Raw genomic sequence first — 27,874 nt, forward strand, 5'->3', positions numbered from 1 at the left:
TGGGCTGTGGCGCCATGGCACTCTACCAAGGGAGATAAAAGTGAGTCTTTGTCTCTAAAAGAAAATAAGAAAAGAAAAGAAAAGAAAATGAAAAGCAAGCCATACTAGGAGAAAATATTTGCAAATTATATCCTTATAAAGGATTTATGCCCAAAATATATAAATAACTCTTATGAAGATATTCCAATTTTATAATGAGCCCAAAATATATAAATAACTCTTATGAAGTAAGATATTCCAATTTTAAAATGAGTAAGAGATTTTTAACAGTTCATCAAAGAACACACAGTGAATGGCAAATAAGTACAGGAAAAGATGCTCGTCCTCCTTGAGTCACCAGGAAAACTAATGAGATGCCCTCCTCACTCATGTGTAAGAGCTAAATTAAGCTGATCTCATGGGGGGAAAGGGTTGAAAGACAGGACAGATACCAGAGGTGGTGAAGAGGGGCTGGGGTGGCGAGGGAGCCATGAAGAGAGATTGATTAACTGATGCAAACAGTTAGATAGAAGAAATGAACTCTTACATTCTCTAGCAGAGAATGACTATAGTTTAACAATATACTGTATATTTCAATGTAGCTAGGAGATAGGACTTGAAATGCTCCAAAAACATTGCAATGATAAATATTTGAGGTAATAGATACCCTATATACACTGACTTGATCATTATACATTCTATTCATGTAAGAAAATATCACATGTACCCCACAAATATATATGAATATTATGCATCAGTAAAAAATAAATTTAAAAAAAATAAAAAATGACATGCTATCATACATACCCACCAGAATTAAGGACTAAGAAGACCAAGTGTTGGTGAGGATGTGGAAAAATTGGAGCTCTCTTGTAGTGTGGGGGTTTGGCAGGGAAATACATAATGGTACAGCTACTTTGTAAATGAAAATAGTTGGGTGTTATCTTCATGTGACTAAGAATTATTCATATTCTTCCATTCTTTGTGTAACACTCTTGATAGCTACTACAAAAGTACTACTGCTTGTACTTCAACCTGTGCCCTAAGAGCTACATGGATCAATATTTGTTAAGGGCTATTTTTTAAAGTCTAACAGCTACAAGTTCTACATATAAATGAATTCACACCACATTTGTCTTTTTGTAACTGGGTTAATTTTAATTAGCATATTGACTTCAAAGTTTTGACACATGTTGTAGCAAGTGTCATAATTTCCTTCCTTTATAAAGCTGGGTAATATTACATTGTATGTACACAACACATTTTGTTGTTCTATTCATCCATGATGGACAATGGGTTATTGGTACCTTTTGGCTATTGTGAATACTGCTATGAATATGGGTGTATAATGCAAATACATTTTGGATGCTTGTAATTTTCTTTACAAGCCCTTCCTTTGCTTTTACATTTAAAGCTTCTCCAAAAAACATATTCAATTTTTTTTTAACTTCTTCTAATGTTTAATTCTTCTCATTCATTTATCGGTAAAACAATTCTACTCCTTTATCTAACTGAATTTCTTTCTGGGCTTTCTAGTTCATTCCACTACTCTCTTCCTTCCATTCCTGCAGCAATACTACAATATTTTTATCATACAGCTTTCTAATACTAATTTTAGTCCCTCTTCATCATTTTTCTTTTTCAAAATTACCTTGCCAATTCTCACCAAATGAATTTAAGATTTCTGACAAGTTAGGGGCAGGCGTGGTGGCACAGGCATGGTGGCTCACGCCTATAAAAAAGCACTCCGTGACGCCAACGCATGTAGATCACCTAAGCTCAATAGTTAGATACCTGCCTGAGCAAGAGTGAGCCCCTGTCTCTAAAAATAGAGACAGGGGCTGTGGTCCCAGGCTACTTGGGAGGCTGAGGCATGAGGATTACTTGTGCCCAAGACTTTGAGGTTGCTGTAAGCTGTGATGTCACAGCACTCTACCAATGGCAATCTCTGTTAGTTTATGTCAAAGACATAAATAAAAATTAAACTATGGAAGTCCTAGGGGAAAAAAATTCTTAGATGTAGAAGGACTTTCTAAAATGTGATATAAATGCTTACTTGCAATTTTTTAAGTTCGGAAAAAAATCTAAAATTTCTATAATGCAAATATCATAAACAGAAATCAAAAGTGAAAATACTTGCAACACATATGAAAAATAATCAGAGTTATAACAAACCAATAAAAAAAGAACTTTCTAGAAAAGATAAAAGAAGCAGTTCAAAGAATAAATGTAAATGTTGAGTAAACGTAGAAGTATTCACAATCATTTGTAATTTTAAAACTATAACATGACTTCTTTCTTTTATTTTTTTTTTTTGCAGATTTTTTTGGCCAGGGCTGGGTTTAAACCCACTACCTCTGGTATATGGGGCTGGCACCCTACTCCTTGAGCCACAGGCACCATCCTAACATGACTTCTCACTTAAAAGCTTGACAAAATGTCAGGCACGGTGGCTCACATCTGTAATGCTAGCAACTGTGGGAGACTAAGCTGGGTGGATTGCTTGAGCTCAGGAGTTCAATCAAGATCAGCCGAACCAAAAGCAAGACCCTACCTCTACTAAAAAATAGAAAAACTGAGCCAGGAGGATCACTTGAGCCCAGGTTCAAGGTTGCTGTGAGCTATGATGAAAATAAAAAAAAATCTGACAAAGATTAAGAGTTTTACTATACATATTGCCAATCAGGAAGACAACTGGGACAACCTCTTAAGAGAGAAATTTGACAAGAAACATCAAAATATAAATGCACGACCTTTTTCCCTAGTAATTCAATCTCTAGAAATTTATCCCGTAAGTGTACTTGTACAGATATGTAAATGTAATATTCAAAGACATTCAAAGAAAGTATTGTTAATATGTCCAAAACACTGGAGGAGAAATCTACGTATTTATTTATGCATAGTTAAACAAATTATGGTACATTTCTATGCTGAAAATTGAGCAGATGACAGAAAGAATAAGAAAAAAGAAGCTTCATTTATTTTTTTTTGTTTTTTTACCTCTCCTTTTCTTCAGAACTTGTAAATGTTAGGAGTGTTTCAGCACTATTTATGGGCCCCTTTCTATTCCCTAACTTATATTATCTAAATGTGTGAGTTAGAAAACCTAATCTGGTCTCATGGTTTTAACACACTGCCACACTGAAAAAAAAAAAAAAAATTTTCCTTGAGATCAGTGTTTTACTAGGTCTAGAGATGTGACACATATGACTTATATACAACTCACATGGCAGTTAATAATGTGTGAAATACTTAACATGCTATAGACTTCTAAATCTGTGGTCTCTAGACCTAGACCTTATGTATAAATCCAGATTTGTATATTCAAATGCCTACTTGACATCTTCACAGGGATGTCTACTGACATGCCAAGCCAAAAAAAGACTACAGAGAATTCTTGATTTTCCTCATCAAACCTTTCCTCCACACCCACACATCCATCTTTTCCATTTCAGTAAATGGCACCACCTTCATCCAGCCATCACACTAATACGTTCCTTCTCGAAGGATGTTTGGAGAATACTTAGAGATCCAAAAATAGACCTGCCATTTGATCCTATAATTTCTTTACTAGGCTTATACCCAGAAGACCAAAAGTCACACTATAACAAAGACATCTGTACCAGAATGTTTATTGCAGCCCAATTCATAATTGCTAAGTCATGGAAGAAGCCCAAGTGCCCATCGACCCAAGAATGGACTAGCAAATTGTGGTACATGTATACCATGGAATATTACGCAGCCTTGAAGAAACATTACCTCTTTCATGTTTACATGGATGGAGCTGTAACATATTCTTCTTAGCAAAGTATCTCAGGAATGGAAGAAAAAGTATCCAATGTACTCAGCTCTAGTATGAAGCTAAATTATAGCTTTCACATGAAGGCTATAACCCAACTATAGCACAAGACTATGGGGAAAGGCCAAGGATGGGGATGGGAGGGGGGAGGTTTTGATGAAGGGAGGGTAATAGGCGGGGCCACACCTACAGTGCATCTTAGAATGGGTACAGGTGAAACTTTCTAAATGTAGAATACAAATGCCTACATACAGTAACTAAGAAAATGCCATGAAGGCTATGTTGAACAGTTTGATGAAAATATTTCAGATTGTATATGAAACCTGCACATTGTACCCCTCGATTGCACCAATGCGCACAGCTATGATTTAACAATAAAAATAAATAAATGAGAAAAAAAGAATTAAAAAATGGTGATTCCAGCTCTAAAATATATCCCAAATTAAATTCACATTCTCCTACCTCAATTGCTACTATCCTAATCCATATTACCATCACCTCTTGACTAGACAATTGCAAACAATTCTCAAATGATCTCCCTACTTACATTCTTACCCTCCTCCTTCTTACACACACTCTCCCATCATTTTTAGGAAGCAGCCTGAGGGATTTTTATAATAGGGTCAAATTATGTTGCTGAGGCTGGTCTTGAATTTCTGGGCTCAAAAGCTATCCTTTTGCCTTAGTCTCCTGAGTAGCTGGGACTACATGCTTGTGGTACCATGCCTCTGAATGGTCCTTCAAAACTAAAACTCCAATGGTATCACTGCCTTGCCTAAATTTTTTTATTTGTTTCCCACTGAAATGAGAATGAAATCGAAACTCAAACTAAATTCTCTCTATGATACAAAGCAGAATTAAAAGAATAGACACATGAAGAATCTTTTTAAAACATTTAGGATAAAATCATCAAAGAAAGAGAAGGTTGGTAGCATGCAGCAGGCCTAAACAGTTATAAAGAAGAAACAAGAAGAAAAACAAGGATGAACATATAAAGGTTGAAATAAAAGACTCTTCAGATTAGATAAATAAAAGAATAAACCAAAGAATGAAATAGTGAGCCAGAAGATCAAATAGTAAAGTCCCAGAAGGCATCAGGAAGGGATTTTTTAAAAAGGAAAAATACAAGGTAGACATAAAGTTCTACTAATTAGTAGTTTACAATTTAAATCGCACATGAATTTTATGTCCATCCTGTATTAAAGAGACAGACAGAAGTTAGACATGACAAATTTTAAAAGAATTCCCACAAAAAGATAAAAAACAGGGTGGCGCCTATGGCTCAGTGAGTAGGACGCTGGCACCATATATCGAGGGTGGCGCGTCTGAACTCTGCCCTGGCCAAACTGCATCAAAAAATACCCAGGCGTTATGGCAGGCACCTGTAGTCCCAGCTACTTGAGAGGCTGAGGCAAGAGAATCGCCTAAGCCCAAGAGCTGGAGGCTGCTGTGAGCTTTGACACCACAGCACTCTACCGAGGATACCAGAGTGAGACTCTGTCTCTAAAAAAAAAAGAAAAAAAGAAAAAACAACAGAAAAAACAAAATTTGAAAAAATGATCAGTAACTTTCCACAAATTAAGGATTAAAGACCTCAGATCAAAGTGTCTCGAAAAAATCCTGGCACACAGTAGGCTTCCCATAAATTATTTATGGAATGAATAAACATAAATCCAAGAGCCAAACAAGGTGAAAAATGAACTACACTTAGACATATTACAGTCAAACTTAAAAAGACAAAAATTTCAAAATCTTCTAGAGAGGAAATAAGGTCACACACATAGGCTAAGCAATCAAACTGACATTAAAATTTCCCGAAAGCAACACCAAAGAAAACAATGTAGCAACATTTTCAAAATGTTAAAGAGAAAGCATTTCAAACCAAAATCATTAACCAAACTAAGCTAGGCTGCCAGGCATAGTGGGCCCACACCTGCAATCCCAGTGCTTTGGGAGGCAGAGGTGAGCAGATCCCTTGAGTCCAGGAGTTTGAGGTTACAGTCAACTATGATCAGGCCACTACCCTCTAGCCTGGGTGAAGAGCAAGAATTTCTCTCTAAAAATAAAAATTAATTAGTTTTTTAAAAGTGAGGGTTAACTAAAGATATTGAAAAGGCCTTGGGAGGTTTGAAAATTGCCTTTGACTAGACACTCCAATAAAAATAGAAATATATCTGAGTGGCACCTGTGGCTCAAAGGAGTGGGCCGCCAGCCCCATATGCCGGAGGTGGCAGGTTCAAACCCAGCTCCAGCAAAAAACTGCAAAAGAAAAGAAATCTGCAAGGACACTATGTGATATGTAAGAGTAAAGTAACCTAAGTATATTTCACACAAAAGAAAGAACACCCCTACAATGCAGAACTAAATTCCACAGTACATGGCTACTGTAGAGATCAGAGGAAAGTAAGTCCTTTAAAGGATTTACCTGGTTTACAGGGAAGATACACATAAGAAACTGATTATGGAGAATTAATAGAAATATAGGTCTCAATTCAATATATCAAATGTATGCCTTTGAAAACAAAAATATTCAATGTTACAAAAGGCAGAAAAATATTTTTAAAAGGTATATTAAGTAGAATGTCAACAATTTCCATGTGTTATAGCAATAAATAAAACTCACTAATAAAGAAAGTCTCTGAGGGTGGATAACAGAATTCAGCAGTATACTTCTTTAAAAAAAGAGACCTCGAAAAGACACCAAGAAGGTTAAAAACAAAAAGAAAGAAGATATATCCAGGGAACATAAACACAGGCTGGTAGATGGCCTTTATATAAATAATTCACTCTTCCTGGTCTGGGTTTTTATTCAAGGAGACCAGTCTCATCTCCCTGCCATTTCTGGACCTGTGGATTCCATCACTACAGGAAAACTCACACAATTAGGAGTAATGTGTTTATTTTCCCTACAGGACAAAGCCTCAATTTCTGTTTTCTGCTGTGAGTTCTTTCTCATTTCATACACCTGCAGATTACTCTTTTATTACATTTAGCTTTATTTTTACCTAGTAGTTCCATATATGGTAGAACCTCTCTCTGCAGCTGATCACTCTCTACACTGACTACTTCCTTAAGTTGACCCTAATTTTCATACACAGAAATGCACCATGTGTACTCAATGGAAGTTCCCTACCTTGACCAGTTTGTTATAGTCCCTTGGGCGGTCAACTTACAGAGTTTCTACTGTATTTGAAAAAGAAGGGAGCTTTTCCAGTCTGCCATTTTGTTCAGAAGTCCACAAAAAATGCACTTCAGGTTAACTATACTTCACAGTAAACACCAAATTACTTAATTTCATTAAACCTGTGTAATGAAATGAAAAAAGTTCAACACATAACGCTATGAGAAGTAACTGAAATCATAGCAGAGTTTCTGGTGCATATAAAATATTCAAATTTTGCCCTCTACTTTGCCAAACAATTTTACATCCTAAAGAGATAACTGTGAGCAAAGAATCGGAGTTCCTAACTTTTATTTTGGTTCCAGCTTCCACTAAGTTGCAGCTGTTTTAGGGGCAAAAATGTTTCCACCAAAATTGATACACCAAAAAAAGGCAACTAGAATAAAATACCAAATCACAATAATCAATTTTAATGGTCCATAAGGGTCATTCAGTTAGGAAAGTAACCATTACCTTTCTCTGTGATTTGATCTGGGAGCTTGAAGTCCAAGACTCTATTTTGAGATTTACCACTGACTTTTTGGTTGACCTGCATCAGTTCTCAATATTTGTTTCTTCTTCTTGAAAGTAAAATTATATTAGATGACATTTAAGATCTCATCTCCTTCTAAAATTCTGATTCCAATCTAGGAAGTTTAGAATAATTTCACTCCAAATACTTTTCTATGAAAACAAACAAAAATGAAAGCTTTACTTATTACAGACATATTTATTGCAATTTTCCCCACATGCAAAAAAGAACCATCAGATATAAACTTACGTATTTCCTACTTACACAGGCCAGTTTTCATTCTTTCACATTTTAAAAGTGCCTTTGAAAAAATAGTGGAAAAGACTTCAAAATGGCCATGCTACTAAGATATTAAATGAAACCCCCCACCACCAACTACTTAAAACCATTCAACTGAGAATTCAGTCTATGAAAAGGGAACATGCTTCCTTTATTATACTTTCCCAAAGTAAGTAATGGTTAATTTTCATAACAATGTCTTCTGGCAGCAATTTGGTAACAATTTCCCACAAGAATCTATTGTTTGCATTCTAGACCAAGAAATGAGTACTATACAAAAAAAAAAAAAAATCACAAAATTTAACCAACAGCATGCAAAAGAGGTAGACAAAAATATAAGCATCCACAATCCTTTACAATAAGCTGTCCTCAACAACATCCTTAAAACAATGCTCTTTAAGGAATTTTCATGGTCTATTTTAAAAGTTCCACATGAGCATGGCAAATAATTCAAAAGACTATACTAGGTAAAAACATTTTATAAATGGTCAATGTGCTTTAGCTATATGGGATCAATTAAGTTCATGAACTTGTCCTAGAAAAGTGCTACTGTCAAAGTACTCCCTTTGGCTACCTGGTAATAATAGTGACATTCAGCAATTAAGATATGTGGGCGAGTTTGCGAACTTAATTGTCTGACCTTGCATAACCTGTTGAATGTGCAATATTCAACATTCCATAAAAGTGAACCTATAGAATAAAATAGGGTTATAGTGGGCCAGGAACAGTGGCTCAACGCCTGCAATCCTAGCACTCTGGGAGGCAGAGGCAGGTGGATTGTTTGAGTCAAGAGTTCAAGACTAGCATGAGCAAGAGTGAGACCCCATCTCTAAAAATGGCTGGGCACCTGTAGCCCCAGCCACTTGGGAGGATGAGGTAAGAGGATCACTTGAGCCCAAGAGTTTGAGGTTGCTGTCAGCTATGACTCCAGGATACTTAACCAGAGATGACAAAATAAGACTGTCTCAAAAAAAAAGAAAAAATTGGGTTACAGGCAGTCCAATTGCTTAAAATGTAAAAAACAAGTATCTACTAATCCTAACCAAATACAAGGCAAAATATAGTAGAACCTCTGTAAGTTGACCACTCAAGGGACTAAAACAAACTGGTCAACATAAGGAACTAGGCCTACCTGTACTGATACGTACATATTGTGCATGGTACATAGGATCTATGAAATTTAGGTTAAACTTCAGGTGGTAAATGTACACAAGTAGTTAACCATGGAGGTTAACTACAATCTATCAGGCAGAAATTAGCAAAGTAGTAAAAAAGCACTAGATGACTTGGGTTTTAGTTGTAACTTGAAATTTCTAGTAAACCCTTTGGCTTTCAAAATGCAGTCCATTCAGCTCTAGAATTCACTGTTCTTTATCTACTTCTCCTTCAGTATAGACATATCATAAAAAGTATATCTAATTCTCTTCAAGACTTCAGAAAAATGAATTAAGTCTGTGATAGTAAATAATTTAACTGGGTATTTCCTTTAGCTGTCATGCCAATTTGCTTATGAAATTATTCTATCACTTAACATTTACTTAGCACCTATATGTCACACAATGGAACTCTGATGAATAAGACACAATCTTAGTCTGAAAGGAATTTATAGTTTTTAAGGGGCAAAAGACTATTTAATTACCACATGGAATAACAAATGCTATTGAACTATGTTAACAGAAGCAAAAAGGGATCACCCAGCTTGGCACCTGTAGCTCAGCGGCTAGGGTGCCAGCCACATACACAGGAGCTGGAAGTCTGAACCCAGCCTGGGGCCTGCCAAACAACAATAACAACTCCAACCAAAAAATAGTTGGGTGTTGTGGTGGGCGTCTGTAGTCCCAGCTACTTGGGAGGCTGAGGCAAGAGAATTGCTTAAGCCCAAGAAAGAGCTTGAGGCTGCAGTGAGCTGTGATGCCAGGGCACTCTAGTGAGGGTGACAAAGTCAGGTTCTGTCTCAAAAAAAAAAAAAGTGGGGGGAAGGGATCACCCAACATGGGTACACATGTATGGGGTAGAGGTGAGGAATTTCAAGGGGATTTAACACTAAAATTTAAAGAGTCTTAAGGATGACTATGAGATAGGTGGCTATAAATGGAACCAGGGTAGGGAAGGGAAGATAAGTAGTACACAGGTATACACCCATGCCCACAAAAGAAAGGTCACACTGAAGGGACAGCACAAACTTGAAGTACAATAGGACAGAAAATGAAGATAGAGAAAGTAGAAAGGAAATGAAGCACTTTATCACCGCGTATTTGATACTTATGGTGACAAAATCTTGAGACTATTACATAATAACATAATTTGAGTATTGTGTTCAGGAAGGTGCCCTGGGTAAAACTCTGGAAGATGAACTTGAGAATTAGTTAAGAGATAAGGAGATCATAATGACCGGATTGTGAGTTGGTGTGGCGAGCTTTAACAAGAACAAGGAGACTAGAATGACGACACCTAAGTTTCTGGTTCCAGCAATGAATAAGAATAAAAATGCTTTGGAAATATTTTAAACAAGCAATTAACATTTATCTGTTGTATTTATCTTCTAATTATAATAACTGAATGCCTCGAATTTTTAAAAAATAAAATTCTGATTACTTCATTAAATAATATTTACAAAAGACTAGCTTTAAAGAGTTTAACAATGTGAAACATCTAACTATAAAGGAGCACATTCTGAACAATACAGTTTGTAAATGAAGTAACACGGGCAGTTGGGCCTACAATTATATATTTCCTCTTGGTATCTTTTATCTATTTTTTTTTTCTTTTAGAGTTGTTAAGATGGTATCAACTGAAATCTAGAGTGTTGGCAATAGATGACCTCTAAGGGTTTAAGATTCTAAAAAGGAGTTGCAGAGGTTTACTGACCCTAAAGGGTCCTAAACTGTTGCAACTTCCATAAATGAGTAGAGGGCTGCAACAGCTCATCAAAAACTGGTCAAGCAGCTTTACTTGGCATCTTTGGCACTGGGAGCTGAAAAAATTACCAATGCTGAAAGTAGAAATCTAATAGCCACTATATTTGCTTCACTGTTCAGTAATGGAAAAAGCTTACAGATTCTAAAAGAGGTAAGGAATAATCCCCCAAATCCTGAAAACTAGAGACATCTATAATTAAGAATTCTGCCATCACCTCCTTTCTCTCCTTGCAAAATGCTAAACTGAAGGCCAAAATAAAAATCTCGCTAACAAAGTAACTGGTGGGAAAAAAAAAAATCAAAGTGAATTACATAGAATTCACCACCTTTCAGTCCCACTGCTCCACACAGCTGCCACCAGACTATTCCTAAAATGATTATTTTGTTAGTTTACTTTCACATCTACTCATCAATTCGGTTCTGCATATAGTGCAATAGTGCTGAAATCTACCTTTCCCTTCACTAGATTTCAAAGTAGAGTTCTATCTCACATATAAAATTTTATTCTTCAGTTCCCTTAGCCAGACTGCTCTTAACTGCTATAACCAGTGTGCAACAGAGTTAAGATTAAAAAGGTCAGCTTTATTGAATAGGTCACACTGGAGATGAACGTGCAAGAAGATTTAAAATGGTCTAGGGAAAAGAAAAGCTCATCATGTTATCTTCTCAATGGAGCAGACACAGCACAAGATCCCATGCACAAACAAATAGCTGAGATGTCAGAAATCGAATTCAGAATCTGGATAGCAAGTAAGATCAAATTAGAATTCCAAGCAGTAACCCAAAAGATATCTCAAGAATTCAACGAATTCAAAGACCAAATGACCAAAGATTTTGACACATTGAGACAAGAAGTCGCAGACCTCAAAGATCTGAAAAACACAGTAGAATCCCTCAGTAACAGAACTGAGCAAGCACAAGAAAGGATTTCTGACATTGAAGACAAAGCTTTCGAACACTCCCAAACTCTCAAAGAGGAAGAGAAATGGAGGGCAAAAATAGACCACTCACTCAGAGAACTCTGGGATAATCTGAAGAAAACTAATATTCGTCTTATAGGGATGTCCGAAAGTGACGAAGTGGCTTCACAAGGCACAGAGTCTTCTCTCCATGAGATTATGAAGGAGAACTTTCCAGACATGCCAAGAGATTCTGAAATTCAGATGGCAGACAGTTCCAGAACTCCAGCACAACTCAACCCGAAGAAGACATCCCCCAGACACATCATAATCAATTTCACTAAAGTTAATATGAAGGAGAAAATTCTGAAAGCAGCCAGGCGAAAAAAAACCATCACCTACAAAGACAAGAATATTAGCATAACCACAGATCTCTCTGCTGAAAACTTTCAAGCTAGAAGAGGATGGTCATCAAATTTTAATCTCCAAAACAAAATAACTTTCAACCCAGGATCCTGTACCCAGCTAAACTGAATTTCATTTATGATGCAGAAATTAAATACTTCAATGACATTCACATGTGGAAGAAATTTGCCATAACTAAACCAGCTCTCCAGGATATTCTCAGACCTATCCTCCATAAAGACCAGCATAATCCTCCACCACAAAAGTAAACCCACCCAGAAAATTTTGATCAAATTCCAACTTCCACAGTTGCAAAAGGATTAAAAATGTCCACCGGACTCTCAAAAGGCTTATGAATATTTTCATTTAATGTGAATGGTTTAAATTGTCCTCTAAAGAGGCACAGGTTGGCTGACTGGATACAAAAACTCAAGCCAGATATCTACTGCATACAAGAATCACATCTTACATTAAAAGACAAATATAGGGCAGCACCTGTGGCTCAAGGAGTAGGGTGCCTGTCCCATATGCCGGAGGTGATGGGTTCAAACCTAGCCCCAGCCAAAAACCACACACACACACAAAAAAGACAAATATAGACTCAAGGTGAAGGGATGGTCATCTATACTCCAGGAAAGTGGAAAGCAGAAAAAAGCAGGTGCTGCAGTCCTATTCGCAGACCCAATAGACTTTAAACCAACCAAAATAAGGAAGGATAAGGATGGACTCTTCATATTTTTTAAACTTAATACTCAATATGATGGGATTTCAATTATTAATATTTATGCACCCAACCAGAATGAACCTCAATTTATAAGAGAAACTCTAACAGACATGAGCAACTTGATTTCCTCCAGTTCCATAGCTGGAGATTTTTTTTTTTTTTCAGTAAAACTCATTTACCTGAAAAAAAAAAAAATTAAAGTGACACAGCTTGATATAAACAGCATAAAAATAAATGTAATTATCTTTTTACTCAAACTTCACAGACTTCAGGTAAATTATTAGCCTGGTTATTTATGTGTCCACAGTTAATTAGCTAATCCTGCAATACTTCTATCATACGTTCATCAGGAATTTCATCCACTGTACAATTGTAACTGAGAAGACTGTTCTCTGCAGCATCAACTAATTCAGCATCGTCAGTGGCTTCTAAAAAACAAACATCATCTGTGTCATCGTCCCATCCGGTGTCAGAAGACACATGTGCTGACAACTCATGAGGTGACTACTGATGAGGAGTCTTGGTCCTACTGTCGTCTGCTTCATCTGTTGGAAACTCCTCTTCCTCTCTGAAGAGAAACTGGAGATTTTAACACCAATTTAACAGTGCTGGATAGATCCTCCAAAAAGAAGTTAAGCAAAGAAATCTTAGATTTACTCTTAACCATTCAACATCTAGACTTAACAGACATCTACAGAACATTTCATCTCAGCAAAACTGAATACACATTCTTCTCATCAGCCCACAGAACATACTCCAAAACTGACCACATCCTGGGCCACAAATCTAACCTCAGCAAATTTAAAAAAATAGAAACTATTCTTTGCATCTCTCAGACCATCATGGAATAAAATTTGAAGTCAATAACAACAGGAACATGCATACCCATACAAAAACATGAAAGCTAAACAATCTTATGCTGAAGGATAGATGGGTTATAAACTAGATTAAGAAGGAAATAACCAAATTTTTGGAACAGAACAACAATCAAGACACGAATTACCAGAACTTCTGGGATACTGCAAAGGCAGTCCTAAGAGGGAAATTTATAGCACTGCAAGCCTTCCTCAAGAAAACGGAAAGAGAGGAAGTTAATAACTTAGTGGAACATCTCAAGCAACTGCAGAAGGAAGAACAATCCAACCCCAAACACAGCAGAAGGAAAGAAATAACCAAAATCAGAGCAGAATTAAATGAAATTGAAAACAGAATTATACAACAGATCAATAAATCTAAAAGTTGGTGTTTTGAAAAGATCAATAAAATAGATAAACCTTTGGCCAACCTAACCAGGAAAAAAAAGAGTAAAATCTCTAATTTCATCAATCAGAAATGGTAATGATGAAATAACAGACCCCTCAGAAATTCAAAAAATCCTTAACAATTACCTCAAAAAACTCTACTCTCATAAATATGAAAATCTGAAAGAAATCGAACAATACCTGGAACTACACCACCTACCAAGACTTAGCCAGAATGAAGTGGAAATGTTGAACTGGCCTATATCAAGTTCTGAAATAGCATCAACTATACAAAATCTCCCTAAAAGAAAAGCTCAGGGCCAGATGGCTTTACATCAGAATTCTACCAAACCTTTAAAAGAACTAGTACCTATATTACTAAACCTCTTCCAAAATATAGAAAAAGAAGGAATATTACCCAACACATTCTACGAAGCAAACATCACCTTGATCCCCAAACCTGGGAAAGACCCAACAAGAAAAGAAAATTATAGACAAATATCACTAATGAATATTGATGCTAAAATACTCAATAAGATCCTAACAAACAGAATCCAACAACACATCAAAAAAATTATACACCATGACCAAGTGGGATTTATCCCAGGGTCTCAAGGCTGGTTCAATATATGTAAATCTACAAATGTAATTCAGTACATAAACAAACTAAAAAATAAGGACTATGTGATTCTTTCAATTGATGCAGAAAAAGCTTTTCATAATATCCAGCATCCCTTCATGATCAGAACACTTAAGAAAATTGGTATAGAAGGGACGTTTCTTAAACTAATAGAGGCCATCTATAGCAAACCTACAGCCAATATCGTATTGAATGGAGTTAAATTTAAATCATTTCCACTTAGATCAGGAACCAGGCAAGGTCTGGTCTCCATTGCTCTCTAACATTGTAATGGAAGTTTTAGCCATTGCAATTAGGGAAGAAAAGGCAATCAAGGGTATCCACATAGGGTCAGAAGAGATCAACTTTCACTCTTCACAGATGACATGACAGTGTATCTGGAAAACATTAGGGATTCTACTAAAAAACTTTCAGAAGTCATCAAGGAGGGCGGTGCCTGTGGCTCAGTAGGTAAGGGAAAAAGCCCCATATACCGAGGGTGGCCGGCCCGGGCTGAACTACAACCAAAAAATAGCTGGGCGTTGTGGTGGGCGCCTGTAGTCCCAGCTACTCGAGAGGCTGAGGCAAAAGAATCGCTTAAGCCCAGGATTTGGAGGTTGCTGTGAGCTGTGTGAGGCCATGGCACTCTACCGAGGGCCATAAAGTGAGACTCTATCTCTACAAAAAAAAAAAAAAAAAAAGAAGTGATCAAGGAATACAGCAATGTCTTAGGCTACAAAATCAACACCCATAAATCTGTAGCCTTTATATATACCAACAATAACCAAGCTGAAAAAGCAGTCAAGGACTCTATTCCTTTCACAGTAGTGCCAAAGAAGATGAAATATTTGTGAGTATAACTAACAAAAGACGTAAAAGATCTCTACAAAGAGAACTATGAAACTTCAAGAAAAGAAATAGCTGAAGATGTTAACAAATGGAGAAACATGCCATGCTCATGGCTGGGAAGAATCGACATTGTTAAAATGTCCATACTACCCAAAGCAATATGTAGTTTTAATGCAATTCCTATTAAAGCTCCATTGTCATATTTTAAAATCTTAAAAAAATAATACTTCGTTTTATATGGAAACAGAAAAAACCTCGAATAGCCAAAACATTTACTCAGCAATAAAAACATAGCAGGACGAATCACGCTACCAGACCTGAGACTGTACTATAAATCAATAGTGATCAACACTGCATGGTTCTGGCACAAAAACAGAAAAGTAGATGTCTGGAACAGAATAGAGAAGCAAGAGATGAATCCAGCTACTTACCATTATTTGATATTTGACAAGCCAAGTAAAAACAGTCAGTGGGTAAAAGATTTCCTATTTAACAAATGGTGCTGGACAAACTGGCTGGCAACCTGTAGAAGATTGAAACTGGACCCACACCTTTCATCATTAACTAAGATAGACTCTCACTGGATAAAAGATTTAAACTTAAGACATGTAACTATAAAAATACTTGAAGAAAGTGCAGGGAAAACTCGGCCTGGGTGAATATTTTACGAGGAGGACTCTCCAGGCAATTGAAGCAGTATCAAAAATACACTACTGGGACCTTTTCAAACTAAAAAGCTTGTGCATGGCCAAGAACATAGTAAGTAGAGCAAGCAGACAGCCCTCAGAATGGGAGAAAATACTTGCAGGTTATACCTCCAATAAAGGTCTAATAACCAGAATCCACAGAGAACTCAAACGTATTAGGAAGAAAAGAACACGTGATCGCATCTCAGGGTGGGCAAGGAACTTGAAGAGAAACTTCTCTAAAAAAGACAGATGCATGATCTACAAACACATGAAAAAAAGCTCATCATCCTTAATCATCAGAGACATGCAAATCAAAACTACTTTGAGATATCACCTAACCCCAGTAAGAGTAGCCTACATAACAAAATCCCAAAACCAGAGATGTTGGCATGGATGTGGAGAAAAGGGCACACTTCTACACTGCTGGTGGGAATGCACACTAATACATTCCTTCTGGAATGATGTTTGGAGAATACTTAGAGACCTAGAAATAGACCTAACATTCGATCCTATAATTCCCTTACTAGGTTTATACCCAGAAGACCAAAAATCACAATATAATAGTAAAGACATCTGTACCGGAATGTTTATTGCAGCCCAATTCATAACTGCCAAGGCATGGAAGCAGCCCAAGTGCCCATTGACCCACAAATGGACCAGCAAATTGTGGTACATGTATACCATGGAATATTATACAGCCTTAAAGAAAGATGGATACTTTAGCTCTTTCATGTTTACATGGATGGAGCTGGAACATATTCTTCTTAGCAAAGCATCTCAGAAATGGAAGAAAAAGTATCCAATGTACTCAGCACTACTATGAAGATCAATTCTAGCTTTCACATGAAGGCTATAACCCAACTATAGCACAAGGAAAGGGCCATGGAAGGGGAAGGGAGGGGGGAGGTTAAGGTGGAGGGAGGGTAATGGGTGGGGCCACACTTATGGTGCATCTTAGAATGGGTACTGGCAAAATTTACTAAAGGCAGAATACAAATGTCTACATACAATAACTAAGAAAATGCCATGAAGGCTACGTTCAACAGTTTGATGAGACTATCTCAGATTGTATATGAAACCAGCACATTGTACCCCTTGATTGCACTAATGTACAAAGCTGTGACTTAACAATAAAAAAAAAAATTAAAAAGGAAAAAAAAGAAAAAGAAATAGGGCCCTATTTCACTTGGACTGGTTTCTTTAAAAATAAGTAACATACTATTTAGCCTTAAATGAAAGGATATTTAATTGCTTACATAATGGGAGTAGTTTTAACAGTGATACATAAAGTAAATGATATTGGGACAGATCATAATTTTTTTTTTAAAAAAACTAGCATAGTTTATGACAGTCACTGCCTCTGCAATAACTCTATGAGCTAAAAACTCTACCTAAACTCTTTAAATCAGCTGAATTCAGTACCCTACAAGAAAGCAAGGCTAAATAAAGTATTAAGCTATTTCTAACTTGTATACCACACCATTTCCACCCTGACCCAACAATGTTGTGGTGTAAGTTATAACACTGCTTCAATTAGGGCCTACAATTAGAGTCACTACCATGACTTCCTACCAGGTCTTTAGGACTTTTTTCATCTGCTACCTCACTTTTTCTATCTCCATTCCCCAATGTAAACCTACGTTCTACTATACATATAAGATTTAATGACAACTGTATATTCCAAGGCATTCCATTCTAAAGAGGTTTGAAGCAGTATGTGCCACTGATAGCTTGTCTGCCAGAGCAATTTAGAATTATAGACTGTTTTCTTGCCAAAGAAGAAATGTGGTTAAGAGGTGAGGGACCAGAACAGAGCAACATGAAAATGTCAGTATTCTGAAATCTCCAACACCAACTTAAAAGAGTTAAATGTATATTTGGTTTTATATTTAAAATAAAATATTTTCTGATTTATAAGCACAAAAAATGTTTTTAATTAGGGGAAAGAAAAGCAAATCTCACTGAAGAGGCAAATATAAAACAGCTTAATCTATCTATGTATTTCCCTTATATAAGATATATAAAGGAAAATGACTGTTTCTGCTATAAGAAATTTTGGACTATTTTAAGATTGCAAGAATTCTACATCAAAAATTGAACATAAATTTCCAAGTCAGTGAGTGATTCTTATCCTTTTTTTGGAAAGATCTATTTTTTAGAGCACAAAACGTGTAAGCCCTTTGCCCTGAATATATATTTACCCCCTAAAATCTGCAGTATTACTTCAAAATATTCACAGAACTTTTCCCAATCATAGAGCTTTGTTTTAAGAAATTGCCTCTTCAGCAGCGTCCATAGCTCAGTTGGTAGGGTGCCAGCCACATACACCGAGGCTGGTGGGTTTGAACCCAGCCCGGGCCTCCTAAACAACAATGACAACTGCAACAAAAAAACAGACAGGCATTGTGGCAGGTGCCTGTAGTCCCAGTTACTTGGGAAGCTGAGGCAAGAGAATTGCTTAAGCCCAAGAGTCTGAGGTTGCTGTGAGCTGTGATGCCACAGTACTCTACCCAGGGTGACAGCCTGAGACTCAAAAATAAATAAATGAATAAATAAATAAATAAATACATAAAAATAAATAAATAAATAAATAACCTCTTCCTAACAGATTTTAAGCTGCATTCAAGAAGAGAAAGTCTTCTTCAGATATATGCTTAGACTGGGGAACTAGGGCTACACCCATGGCTTAGTGAGTAGGGCACAGGCCCCATACACTGAGGGTGGTGGGTTCAAACCCAGCCCTGGCCAAACTACAACAACAACAACAACAACAAAATAGCTGGGCATTGTGGTGGGTACCTGTAGTTCCAGCTACTCAGGAGGCTGAGGCAAGAGAATCGTCCAAGCCCAAGAGCTGGAGGTTGCTGTGAGCTGTGATGCCAGAGCACTCTACCAAGGAAAAAGACAGCCATGATCCATGTCTTCACAGGGCTTACCATGTTCCCTTCTATATCAACTAAAAAGCAATCTGGATGATTAAAAAATACTATTACCCTCTTATATGTCTATATTTTGTACCCTGAGTGTGAAACCTTAATAAGACAAACTATAATATTGTCTTTGTTGATAACTTTCCGCACACCTGCCTCAACAAAACTAAATGCAGTGCTGGGCACAGAACATTCCTTTAACAATGGCTAATTATGAGGTGTTTAAAACTTTATTATATACATAATACTTGTGCATTGTGGAAAAACTGGAAAATTCAGAAATTAAATGACAAAAAATTCTAATTACTTTTGAATTCAAAAAAACCCATCACTTTTTTTTTTTGAGACAGAGTCTTCTTATGTCACCTTCGGTAGAGTGCCCTGGTGTCACAGCTCCATCAACCTCCAACTCCTGGCCTTAAGCGATTCTCTTGCTTTAGCCTTACAAGTAGGTGGGACTATAGGTGCCCACCACAACACTGGCTATTTTGTTGTTGTAGTTGTCATTGTTGTTTTGCAGGCCCAAGCCAGGTCTGAACCCACCAGCTCCGGTGTATGTGGCTGGCGCCATAGCCACCATCATATTTTCAGACTGGATAATTCAAGATATCTCACTTTCTATAAAAATTCATAATCACAATGATTTATGTATTGTTCCCTGAAAGTTTTAAATTTGCTCATGATTTAATCCTTTCTTCTCTTAATCACCTTTGAAGATTCAGTTTGGAAAGGACCCAAGTAAACACCACTCACTAGGTACGTGTAAATTTAAATGATTTAACTGGAATCTCATCTGAAAAACAGGAATAAGATAAACTTTACAAAGATAACTGCAAGGAGCCAAGGAAAATTTATGTGGAAAAACTGTTAGCTACTACAGAGTATTTGTAATTATGCCTCTACCATCTATTAGGACTTCATAATGACTAACTCAAAGTGTGAGACTACATGTTTCCTTCTATGCTCAAAGGATTTTCAGTGTTTTCTGCTGCATCCTCCCTAATATCTAAGTATACAACAAAAGCAATAGGCAGGGGAAACTCTTGGACTGTAAGTATGAATGGAATTATGAAAGAATTTAAAAGAACAATCACCCCAATAAGGTAGTACATGGAGAGAGTCAAATCCTTCCAGGGTTTGTGAAGGGGTAATGGTGCTATAAAAGTTGTCATTCAAAAGAAAAAGGTAAGAAAAAAATATTTGCAACATGCAAAGATTAATAATCGCTAAGGATTATGCAAAAGAAGCTGGAACATTAAATTTATGTTTTTTTACTTATGTTTTTATTGTAACAATAACATAATTCATTTTGCAATGTAAAAACCATAAAATGTTATTTGTTCACATTTTTGATTTCTACTTTTAGATATTTTGAGTAAGAAGGAACAAAGAGAAAAAAATGACCAAAGGATATGAAGTGTCAATTCATAGAAGAGAAAATGCAAATCATTATTTCCCCATATATTAACAAATGACTCAAATTCCTATAGCTACAAATACCTTCATATGACAATTAAAGGTAAAAGCCCTAAAATGTGAAATAAAAATGGCAAAATTTAAATTTAATTAACACAAATATGTAAGTTTATAAGTATCTATGTAAGCACAGATCTCTTTTGACTGGGGGTTTGTGAAGCACTAAAACATTAAGACCTGAAAGAGGAGGAGTAGAAGGAGTCATGTGGGAGAAAAAAATGACAAAAGAAAGGAAGAATGATGAGTAAGACAATTTGCTGTCAATAATTCTTGTTTACTTTCAATAACATGAGGACAAATATAATAGAAACATGATAAAGAGGTATTTTTTTTGCTCCTGTTCAACTGCAGTTTAAAGAACACTCTTCTTCATTCTTGAGGTTTTCTAGGTTTTTTTTTTTTTTTTTGAGACAGAGTCTCACTATGTCACCTACGGTAGAGTACCATGGTGTCACAGCTCACAGCAACCTCAAACTCTTGGGCTTAAGCAATTCTCTTGCCTCAGCCCCCCAAGTAGCTGGTGTTACAGGTGCATGCCACAATGCCCAGCTACCTTCTTGAGATGTTTTCATAAATACTGGAAGACAAGAATAATTTCTGAAGGCTGAATTACTGGGTTGATCTTGAGAAAAAATTTCTGAACATAATCAACTTAATGTTTATATAATATATAAATTTAAAATTAGTTCTTGAATAATAAGGTCTAGCATTGGAAATATTCTGATGACAATTTTTAAAGTATTTTCTTAACTAGATATGTAACATGCTCTTATCATATATTAAAATGATATGCATTAAAGTATCTAACAGTACCTAGTGTACAGCAGCTCAACTAAAGTTCTCTTCCTTGATCACCAAGTCACTTCCAAGTAATGAAAATTAAATTCTGGTAGAAAGGATTTATTCTAAATGAAAGGTTGCAAGATGTAAGTATAGAACACTGGAATTCAGGTCAAAGTTCTATTATTAATTCCGATATTCTTGTGCAAATTATGATAGAAAATATTCTGTGAAATTTAATTTCTTCATGTCACTGTATTTACCATCATTCCCCATTACTACTAATTAGTAAGGCTGTATGAAGGATGTTTTAATGTTTATTTCTACCTTACTTTGTTACAGAAGAGGTAAACAGAACAGAAATATAATTGTGTACTAATATTAGTCATATTTTCCTTAATTATGGACTAAATACAAAGCAATATCCAGAAAGGTAAACTACTACATATTGTGAAACAATTTTAATGCAATAAATAGATGTTAAAGAATTGACCAAAGAAAACACAATTTTTAGAATTTTTACAAGCCAAAAACAAAAAAGTGACTTCTACCCTGTAAGTTTGCAGCTTCATAATTTACCTCCTTTATATGCCTCAATTTGGAAGCATTTCCACGTTTAAACTAAATTTTCTAAGAATTTCAGTCTGAATTCAAATTTCTTAGAATTTTAGGGGGGTCTCACTAATCAGAAAAGCTGGTCTTGGATGCTATTTTCTAACCTGAACAAACTCAAACTTTCTATTGCTGGGATCTATTCCTTTATAAAGTCCTAAATCACTTTGGTTAGTTATCTTTGTTTCTTTAGCCCCTATAATTAAAGTATGTCTCTTTAGGGTGGCGCCTGTGGCTCAAGGAGTAGGGCGCCGGTCCCACATGCCGGAGGTGGCAGGTTCAAACCCAGCCCTGGCCAAAAAACACAAAAAAAAAAAAAAAAAAAGTATGTCTCTTTATTTATTTATTTATTTATTTGCAGTTTTTGGCAGGGCTGAGTTTGAACCCGCCACATCCAGCATATGGGGCCAGCGCCCTACTCCTTTGAGCCACAGTCACCACCCTAAGTATGTCTCTTTAGAACAATGACATGAATATCAAAGTGAAGTTATGTTAGCATAGCCTCTTATAATATTAACAACTACAGTTCTTTAGCTGTTGAGAATAATTTACTTTTGATGATATAAAAACAACAATAACACAACAAATATACAAGCATCTCATAAAAAGGCTTGTTGGTCTATTTTCTATGACTCTCTCAAGGTCTTTTCCTTTTATTTTTTGACCACCCATATGAAGTAGAATAGCTGGCCTGCAAATATTTTCATGAAGTCTGAAATTTAAGAAACACTGCCTTAAAACTTTTTAAAAACCAGCTGTTTAGCTTAACACAGCAGTGGTTAAGAAGAGAAATGACATCTATTACTTATTTAGCTGTATGAATATGTTGATATCTACACATCACATAAGCCTATGTCTCCTATGTTCAAAGCCTATGTCTCCTTTGCCATGTCATAATAATTTGATCTGTTTTACAGGATTGTTAAAAAATAATTTCTAAAATAATTCACTTAAAACAGAGTACTGCATATTCTAAGTACTCAGCAAGTATTTATGATTATCATGACCTTTGTTTTTAAAGATAAAACTCTGATAATCTATACAATACTACAATATTGATATATTGATTTCTAGTATTATCGATTTAAAGCCGTAAAAGATTTTAAAACAGCAAAAGCAAACACAACCCCTATTTTACATTTCTATATATTTTAGATCTGCCAGATGACCTTAATATGAACTATTCAAAACTGACTTTATAAAGGAAATTACCTCCTGCTATTGCCATATCTGGAAACTAGCAAGAGACAAATTAACATTGCTACCAAGGTACTTTCACTATTACTTTCAAAAAAGCCACTGTTGGTTAAAGAAGCAGAGTATGCATAAGTATATACTAGAATGTTTTCAAATGCTAGATGAAGAAACTTCATATTCTCCAGGGGAAGTCAGGCTCTAACTGCAGTATTTAAAATGTTCATAAGCAGCTTTACTCAAATTAGAACTCAGTAGGGATCAGAAAATGTATCTATAGAAAATGTTTCTACAGAAAATGTATTGTTTTCAGCATCTGCTATTTTAGCAGATGCTGAAAACAATAAAGCTAGGGCTAAGCAAAAACTTAGGAATCTACACACCTTGTTATAAGAATTGTATTTTTAAAATATCACTACTTTTTAATCTACATAAAAGTTTACAGTTTACAGTGTGATTTCTTATTTGTTCCAACCAACAACAGTATAAATTATGTAGGAAAATTACTTTTGTCGATAAAGGCAGCAAGGTTATGAAAGTTGACGTGTTATGTCAAAAACGGAAGTGACAAATCAAGAATTTAAAACCTGTCCTTCTCGCTTATACTGATATTTCAGGGTTCCTTCCACAACTCCATAAAGCTACTTCTAAGGAAAGGGACAAATAAGCATCTTCCCAAAAAGAAATCGCTAGGCTAAACTACAGACTGCTTTAGCTACATACTAGCTGAAAGTGATTTCACCTTATCAGGCCTTTATTTTCTCATCTGTAAAATGAGGGAAATGGATTAGCAAACAAGAGGCCCCTGCCAGCCTAAGGAGAAATCTACAAGACTGCACCCATTACAGCATACGGGCTACTTTGCCCGTTATTGTTAGCAAAAAATTCCAAGTCAGACAATAGTGTTAATAGCTCTCCTAAGCAACCTACTGTAATTAATTATCAAACAAATTCTTCACGCCTGACAGATGTTACCTCAATATCATTAAGTTTATACACAGAAAATAGTCTAAACCTCATAGGGCAACGACTAATCTCACTAACCATTCTTTTTAGTTTCAAAAAGTGCTCTTAAAACATAACAGTTTTATGGGTCAAGAAAATTTATGGGTCAACTAATACCAAAAAAACAAATATTTTTACAATTATTCTTCACAATGTGTTCTAAGAAAGGGTTTTCCAAATATCTCAACTACCAGTTATCCAGTCTACCTCAGAAGAATGTTACGTTTCTGACTGACTTCTACAGAAAAATGGGTAACATCGACAACTCCATAAAAACATCTTCCTTTCAAATTCGTTCCACAAGTTGGACACCGCTCCAAATAAACTGAGGCTTTTTTCCTCAGATAATAAAGAACCAATACCAGAGACTGCATAATATATTTTTAGCTACCAAGTTCTTTCCTCATTTAAAGATTTTTGCTCTCTTTACTTCTGCTCAAATATTCTTCATGGAATAACGTGTGTATGGAATACACCAGATATTTCTCCTTTCCCAGCTCTGCTTAGTTCATGAAACCAGTCCAACAAAAACTAATTCTTAACAACTACTATAAAAACTATATGGGATAGAGAATATTAAAGGTATCCTATAGTTTAATTTTCATTCCATTAATACACTCAACATTCTGGTTTTCCGTCATCTTAACAACTTGCCCGTCTCTAAAATAGAACACATAACTTGAAATGGTTAAGCCTGCCCTAAGTCAAGCTGCCGGTCGTCAGTGCTTGCGTCAACAAAACAAGATCCTTACCAGGTAAAACCTTTCCTCCCCTGTCTGTAATCTCCCAGGAAACATTTATAATCTTTAAATGTTTTGCTTTTAAGCCAAATTAAAGATTTTTCTCAAAAAAGTTAATATAAGGATTTCATTTTAGACAGTCGACCCTATCTCATTTTGCTTTTATGTCATTTGGCACCAATAGAATACATGCCTTCCTAGTTCTCAGCTAATCTCCAGGAAAACCTTTGTATGATTTCAGAAACTGAAACAGATCGGTGCCCAAGATTTTAAAAGACCTATTTCACTCATTAGCCTTCCTTCATAATTTAAAATAAAAAAGGAATACATGCCGGAGAAAACATGTTCATTCCAACTTTAATATTAGAGATAATCCCAAAGAGTTACAATATCACTGGATCTACAAAACGTTTCACTCGAGTTCGCAGTTCAGCCATGGTTGCCCAGTGGAAATTCCAAACCTGGTGAATACACTGCTTTAAATGTTTCCTACGATTTCAACTAGTGCAATATTGTTAACTTCCCGTCCTAAACAGTTTCCTACTGTTATTATTAAAACAGCTGTCAGTTTCTGGGCTTCGGTAACCTCTTTGTACAACCATTTATTCAACATTCAACACTTTGGGATCCTCAAGGATGGGTCATTCCATATCACTCCTGAAAATGAAATCTCAGTACCTGACACGCTCCGATCATCACTTGCAGTGGAAAAACCACAGGGAGAGCTGATTGCCCAACGCAGCAATGTTAACTCACAACTCCATTTAAGACAGCACGGCTGCTCTCGTTTTGACGTGAAGACTACTAAAGCAACAATTTCTTCTTGCTTTCATAGGCCTGTCCCTGGACCCTGGCTACCTCCAACACTCCTGACCCGAGCGCCGCAGCTGAGTCTCAGGGTCCTCACCGGCACCTAGACTGGCGGCGGGAGCGCGCCCCCGCCTAGCCGGTCGGGCCGCAGCACGCAGATGGCGCCCTCTCGCACGCACACGGCGCCGTCTCGCACGCACACGGCGCCCCCTGGCACGCACACGTCCTCCAGCCGCGCCATGTTCCGGGAGGCGGCAGCAGCCCAGCCCTGGCGAGAGGCGCTGCCCCCACCCAGCTGGCGGCTCCCACCTGAGCCGCGGCTCCTGGGGACGCCGGGAAGATCCGCGTAGGGGGCCACTAACAGCCTGTCACTGTCAGGCTGGCGGCGCCTCCGCACGAGGCTGGCGGGATGGCGCGTCCAGTGCCGAACGGGTGGCTAAGGTGAGTCCCCTACCTTGCTCCGGGGAGCAGCGCAGAACTGCGGGGGGGTCTCCTCCCAGGCACCGGGAACAGGCTGGAAAGTGCACGCCTCCTTCCTCCTCTCCTGTCGCCACAGACCCGTCGCCCGCACAGACCGAGGCACGGCCAGCTGAGCAGGGTTTACCCCCTGAACGAGTGCCTCGGCGTGACCATCGCTGTCGTCCTCTTCCTGGGCTGCAACCGCCACTAAGCCGACGGACTGGGCTTAAAAACATCTCCAGGCTCAGTCCGTCACTCACCACAGCCTCCTAGCTCCCAGGACAGCGCCGCTGGGCTATGGGCTGTCGCGTGGGCACGTGACTCCTGCGGACACGTGACTCCCCCAGCACAGGACGGGGGCGTGACCGCCCTGGCACCCGCCCCTCCCGCTGCTCTAAGGAGAAGCATTTTGAGCAGCAGGGCGGGGGAGGAGGAATGTACTAAGTGGGCGGTGGGGTGGGGGCAAGCCGGAACTCCTCCCTTCGCACTGCTCAGTCTACCCACTCCGCCAGACTGTCGCTGCTTCTCCTCTGTTGTCACCCACCGTGAAAAGGATGAGGCAGCGCAGGTGCCGCTGACACTGCGGAGCAAACGAGTTCTGCAGTAGTTTTTGCGGCTACCATAGCAGTGGCTGTGACTGGGAGACTCCTCGAAATGGCGGTGATGACGAGGCTCCAGGTAGGTTACTAACACATACTTTTTACAGGGGGTGAGTAAAAGAGTTTGAGTTTGGGGCGGCGCCTGTGCTCAGTCGGTAGGGCGCCGGCCCCATTTACCGAGGGTGGCGGGTTCAAACCCGCCCCGGCCAAAAACTGCAACCAAAAATAGCCGGGCGTTGTGTCGGGCGCCTGCAGTCCCAGCTACTCGGGAGGCTGAGGCAGGAGACTCACTTAAGCCCAGGAGTTGGAGGTTGCTGTGAGCTGTGTGAGACCATGGTACTCTACCGAGGGCCATAAAGTGAAACTCTGTCTCTACAAAAAAAAAAAAAAAGAGTTTGAGTTTGGCCACAGGAAAGACGATGCAAGGACCACAGCTTGGGGCTGAGGCGAGGGTTTCTACCCCACCAAGCAGCTGCTGCCAGCAGGCTGCCCGTCGGCTGAGGAGGGGTGGCAGCGTGCTCCTCCCCTCCGCCTGCACCTGCTCCTAGAACAAATTGTCCCAGGCTCCAGGTGGGGCCCGGTACCCACACAGTGACATGCACCTGTCCAGGGGGATCGCAGGACACCTCTCAGTAACATCTTCTGATGGCCTTTTTGAAACAGAAATTTCAGTGTGATTTTCCAGATGTGGTATACTGAGCGTTTAAGAGGGAACTGCTCAGGTACACTGAAAGCCTGCATAAGGAAAGCCTTGTATGAAAGCTTCATGTGAGACAGACATGGAGAAGGCATGATTCTGGGCCTAGTTGTTTGCATCAACCATTTTGGGTTTGCCAATATGATTAAGTGGCAAATGCGAGGTGGCACGTGTGTTGACTTGGCTGTCTGATTCAGAGGTGGCCCTTTCAGGTGAAGTGAATGTGATACTCAGGTAAGGTGTGACTTCCACTAGATTTCTAACAATCTGATTTGATTCTGTGAGTGGGGAGACCAAGAAGAGGGCATTCTAGCAGAATGGAGCTTGATTTAGGAAACGTAAAGAAATGACACTGGGGAAGGAATTGAAATTATCTTTTATTTATAAATATTAGTGGTCTATTTTTTGATACTTCAAAAAAATAAGAAAAAGTTAACTGATGACTCCATACTGAATCTCAGAGTCAAAGAATTCTTTAA

The 27,874-nt window shown here is 37.7% G+C and overlaps 1 pseudogene; it reads right to left on the minus strand.

Annotated features, from left to right (window-relative positions):
• The window catches only part of LOC128579271 (ankyrin repeat domain-containing protein 12-like), a 78,787-nt pseudogene extending 52,660 nt beyond the window's left edge, over positions 1–26,127 (minus strand).
• Between the last annotated feature and the right edge of the window lie 1,747 nt (positions 26,128–27,874).

The sequence above is a fragment of the Nycticebus coucang genome, unplaced genomic scaffold, assembly GCF_027406575.1.
Source record: "Nycticebus coucang isolate mNycCou1 unplaced genomic scaffold, mNycCou1.pri scaffold_43, whole genome shotgun sequence".
Lineage (NCBI taxonomy): Eukaryota > Metazoa > Chordata > Mammalia > Primates > Lorisidae > Nycticebus > Nycticebus coucang.